The sequence below is a fragment of the Halichoeres trimaculatus genome, unplaced genomic scaffold (genome assembly GCF_033239565.1).
Source record: "Halichoeres trimaculatus isolate MK-OKI-2021-1 unplaced genomic scaffold, fHalTri1.1 fHalTri1_scaffold_1, whole genome shotgun sequence".
Lineage (NCBI taxonomy): Eukaryota > Metazoa > Chordata > Actinopteri > Labriformes > Labridae > Halichoeres > Halichoeres trimaculatus.
The window spans coordinates 31,176,034-31,182,033 of record NW_027437179.1 but is presented as its reverse complement, the minus strand read 5'-3'; positions in this window follow the sequence as shown (position 1 = coordinate 31,182,033).

Below are 6,000 nucleotides of genomic sequence, written 5' to 3'. Positions count from 1 at the left end.
ATCTATTAATCTAACAGTCCACTGGGTGTATTAAGAACCAGAGATGTTTCAATCACAATCTCAACCATCACATCGGAGCTAATCCAGTCGTTCTTAACTGATAACTCATGCTAGCTGTCACAGAGCACAACTTGTTGTCAAACACTGGAGTGTCAGTTGAGTGTGCTGCGTTCACCTAGCCACGTAAACTTGATAAGAAAATAACAAATGGTTGTTGTGAAACGGCAGCTACAATTTTTGAGGAACACGGGACAATCCGTCATGTTACAGTTAGCAAATATTTCTAGAAAGTGAAAACAGTCCAACAGCCACAGTTAAAAATATCCACTATGATTGTTTCGAGAGGCAGCAGCAGCGAAGTTGCATTCAACACTACTAATTTGATTGATTGAAATTGAGAACTGATACATTTGAACATCCAAGAGCTTAAAATGCAATTTAGTTGTTCCACTTTTTCAAGTTTCAGGAGATCATATCAGTTAAAACTGTGATCTGGTTTGTTGCTAAACAACATTTTGCTGAAAGGGGGGAAAAAACGTACTATAGTTGCATTAAAGTCCAAGACCTACATTAAGTAACTTAGCTAGACTCCACCATCATGAATCACGCAACGTCTCATTGGGAGTTCATATTAGAGCAGTTTAAGATTTAGGCGTGACATGGGGGGTCTCAATCCAGGAGAGTAGGTAAAATAAATAAGACGATTTTTACAGATAATAATCTTTTTATTATTGTTAAAAAGAAAGAAAGAAATAGTTTAAAGCACCAATCTCCTCCCTCGTGTGCAAATTTTATCTCTGCCAACTCCAATATTAGATTGGGACTCGGTTTTGTCTGATATTCAAGACTAAATGATTAAATCAGGGGGCCAAAAATGCTGATCTTGGGCAGAGCACTTCTAATTATAACGGTTTACAACATGTAGGCACCACATTGCTTGACATAGTCATAAATCAGAATGAAAATGAATGAACAAGGACTCTAAATGGTAGGGAAGCCAAGAAAAACACAAGTATCAGTCTTCAGACTAATTAAATCATATTCTACAGATTACACTACATATTTCCTAAGCTGCTGTGTGGTGTGTTGTTCTGAATCTAGTCTTGCTCAAAGTAAATAATAGTAAGTAAATGGCACAAATTAATGGTCGCAATTCGACCAGCACAAAAAAAAACTCCAAAGTAAAACACACTTGTGCACACAGCTGCAGTGTGCAAACAGACAACATTACATCCAACTAAAAATACAACATTGCACGAGGTAACATCCTGCCCATGTGAACTCCTGAAGAAGCCAGCGGCATGTTTTTAATACACAGCATGAGAATAGCTCACACAGTGTGAAAAACAGGACAAAGAATTATGCTGCATTGGCAGTCTTGTTCCGCGAGTCCCTCATCACTTTAGGAATGGAGAGAGTTTCCATCGAGTTAGAGAGGGTGGAAAAAAAACAGGTTTCAATTATGGGCTCCCTGCTGCAGGTTTACTGCAGCTGTGACAAAATGTTTGTTTACTGAAGGCAAAGGTGAGAAAGGAAGTCTTTATGAAGTGAGTATAACTGCCTCTTTCACAATCTCACTGTCTCTATTACAAATTTCTCTGCATGACAGTGAGTGTCAGATTATTTCCCACACAGATTAGCGACACTGTCATATAATGAATGGACTTTACCTCCTGTGCACCATTAAAGTGACAGTGAACCTCCTTAGAGCGAATGTTGTTTTATAAAAAAACATGAATTACTTTAGTGACTAAAACAAACCCTATACTAGTTTGGTATCACGCCAAACAAAACAGTCTCCAACATCCAACTAAGTGAAATCAACATGATTTTTTAAAGAGACTAAAAAACAGTCTTTTTAATGTCTAACACAACATGTCAAAGAAATCAGTTAGCCATGAAGGCGATAGTGAGCCAGCATTCCACAATAACCAAACAATCAGGATAATGAAGCAGCAGAAAATGTTTTTTTTTTTTAAGTTATAATTATTGTTTTCTGCTTTTGTTTTGTCCTACTGTGACAAAATATACTGCTTTTAGTGGTTTGTTTACTAGAAATTCCAATTATCCAATTTTTTATGACATTGCTTGTTAGTGTGCAGTCTGAATGCACTTACAGCAAGTTGCTCCAGACAAAAGCTGCTGCCAAGAGAATGCAATGTGTCAAAAGCAGGAAGAGAGTTTACAGCTCTGTAACATGCAATTTGTTCTGCACCTTAAAGAGAGACAGTTAAGATTTCAAAGGAAGCAAAAAGAAGTCTTTGTGGTATAAAGAAGCAGTACATAAAAGATTTCACCACTTCTTTAACTTCTATAAAGCTAGTGAACAAAACTTTGGCTCTCTTAGATTATACGCATGTCAAGAGGCCATGGACGCTGTTAAAGCTCTTGTGAGGAGTTTTTATCTGGTTATGAAACAGACTGAGTGTAAATTTGATGTCTCTATGAGACATTAAAATATAAACAAGACCATCAAGGGCAAAACTGATTACTTCTAAATGCCAGTTTGAGTGCCTGTTTTTGATAGTCATAGGTCATACAAGGACTTTAAGTGTACACTGATGAAAAAGCCTTTTCATGTTTCCTGAAATTAAATACTAACAATAAATATATTTAACTTTGAAAAGGAAGCTCCATTCTGACAGAATTGAGGCATTCCAGTTTGGGCAGGGATAAAAGGGTATGGTATTTTCTTCTTTCATCAGTCACAAGAGCACCATAGCTGGCCTGAGGGTAGTGAGTTAGTAAATCAGTGACACAGCAATGCATCAGATTAGTTCTGAAACATTATCACATCATCAGCGTAACAGAGTTTAAGTGACAAGAGGTCCAAAAAGAATAAATGTAAATGAAATATTGAACTGCAAAGCCCTTCAATAGCTATGAGATGTTATGACTAAATACTAGCTGCTACATGAAGAAAAACCTTCCTTTTGAAATGAAACAGGACATCATGATATCATCTAAGATTCACACATCAACCATTTCACCAAATGGAAAAAAAATTAGCAGTAACACTTTACTTTGGAGGTCCGCAAATTGTATCACACTTAGGTAATAATTAGACAGTTTTTTCTTTTTCTTTGAAATTACCCCCGAAATTTCATGAAAAACTGCAGAAAATTAGCACATAACTTCTGGCCAGATTCTGTTTTGCAGTGCGCCTGTACTTGCAGTGTCTATCACAATAAGGTAAGGCCAGTTTACAACCCCACTCTTGGTGAATATCACATCTGAGGCCTTCAGCTGTATCATGTAAAACATTATAGGCCTAACCATAAAGGTTTATCATTTTGCATGTAATCTCAATTATCCATATCAACACACTCGGTACTAAAGAACTTGGTGAAATTAAATAAATAGCTAACTATCAACTGCTTATTTGGAAATTGACTTATTCATTTAACATTTTAAAGGTAATTATCAAGAGGAAACAATGAACCTAACTTCTGTATTCGAGAACCAAGCAGCTATTTATCACCTGCTTCTCTGGAAATAGCAGAAACGTTGGGATACTTCTAAAATTATTTCACCTTCTTACCTTGCAATTTGGAGTAAATTTCAAAGAAACTGGAAAAAACAGTAACCTACCGATTGTGACTTGCCAATTTGACAATAAATTTGGACATTATTTTAAAGAAGTTATGTGCTAATTTCAAAGAAATAAGAAAAAACTTTGTCTAATTATTACCTAAGTGTAATGAAATTTGTGGACCTCTAAAGTGTTACCTGAAGAGCATTTATCTGTTTTTGTGGTGTCAGTTTTTTCAGTTTTTGTTTGGGTCAATCGACAGCTGTTGAATTCTGTTGCCAACACATTTTAAATATTAGACTTTCCAAATTAAGATACAAATTAACACAGAGCATCATTCAACTGAAATGTCTTTTGATTATATGGTGAATTAGGATCCCAGACCAAGATGGAGACTCCGGGCAGAGAAATGAGACTAATATCACAGTGGACTTTATTGGTGACATGATTTGAGACTGTTTGAATATGAAGCTGGATGATTTCCTTACAGCTCTGTGGATTATCAGTGAACTATAAAGACTAGCCTGCAGCCTTGTTTCTTTTGGCAATGAATAACAAACAGAAGATCTCAGTTGTTAACTCAAAGATGCTGTGAAACATACTGTAGGTCTCCTAATTGCACTTCATGATCATAGGTCACCAGGTCAAGTCATTTGACGCATGTTGAAATGTAACCCATGCTTTATTACTTTATTAGTTCTTCTTTTTTTTTTTTTGCACTTTACAAATTTTGCTCAGCACATTTTAAATACTTTGAAGGAAACACCTGTATTTGATAACAGATTAATCATATTTATTCACAGCCTTTGCAGCAATTGACAGCACTAAATTCCACCCATCCTTTTTGTTTGCATGCTGTGCAGCATTTGGCTCATTGTTTTTCCAGCAGAGTGTTGCAAAGTGTTACAGGCATAAATGTTTTCTTCTTGTTATTATCAGTGGCATTAGCAGCAGGTGCAGTGGTATGCATGGATTAGGAAAGGGATTAGGATTATTTTAGAAACAGAGAGGCCTCATAACACACACTGAAGAGCTGCTTCCTACACTATGAGGAGCACTCGTGTTTCGTCATGTGATAATTACAGCGCATTGGTGTAGTCTGGATGTCTAAATATGATTTGGATCCTCATTACACCCCGACACCATCTATTTTTAGATCTTTTTACTATCACATCAACTTCTGTCAGATTTAATTATGACAGGTATTGAAGTGACAGAGGTAACATTCACGCATACTGTCTCCACACACACACACACACACACACACACACACACATACACACACACACACACACACACACACACACACACACACACACACACACACACACACACACACACACACACTCATATACACAGTCACACAGACGTGACAGACTGAAGATACATCTCTAATTAATTGCTGACATTGTCATTTATCCCTCTCCTCATTACACAGACATGATTTATTGTCAGATCAGCTACCAAGGGAGCTGAATTTTATCATCTTTTCATTTTATATTCCACACATTTTACAGTGACTGTGTGTATGTGTGTGTGTGAGTGTGAGTGCCTATCCCTGTGACAACAGAGGGCACATTAGAGCGGAGTTTTAAGGCTTTGATATATGACCCACATTATGAGGAAATGTACCAGATGGGTAATACTGTGTACAATTATGACAATTACAGCTGAGGAGTACTTTTTCATTACACTTTTTCTTGCTTATGGACCTATTCATTTTACAGATAGATTTTACGATCCGTTCTGCTGCTAAAAGATATCGCTCATCTGTGCTGCGCCTAAGGAAGAAAAAAAAAAGTGTTTAATCCCCCAACGAGTGCAAGGGAAGCTCTATTATATAAAATGACCACAGAAAAAAACAACAACACAGGGGCTTTAAAACCTCTCGACTAAACAACACTGCTTGTGAACGTTGTTTGCATCTTTACCATTATCAGATTTATCCAAAAAACATCATTCTCTTCTGTCCATGTATCATCAGCTGATGCACAGGAGGAGCTCTGGACTTTGTAGGCGCACATATCTAACAAAAGTCAAAGAGTGATGTACTGATGTGGGAGAAATGCCCCATCGAAAACCTGGCTTGACCCTAATCATCAGAGACTCCTGCAGTGTGTGGGAATTAGCGGCACCCAGTGGTTAGTTTGCAAACTGCAGCCAACTCACTCTCTTCACACTCTTCTTACAACTTGCCATGGCTGCGAGATCAGCGAAAAAAAATGCAGAAATGGCTCTTATAAAGCCAGATTTTCATATGTTGGCACAGAGCTATTGTAGAAACATGGCAGCCATTCAGAAGCCACCCTTTCCCTATGTTTGGATTTTCTCCTGATAGATCCACAGATCTCACATGCCCAACCTTGCTGGCCCAATTTTGCAATCAATAAGATGTTATTGCCAGAACGCATGCTCAAACAGTGTTACTGTGAAGTAAACAACATATGTGAGGTGAACATACAATGTAA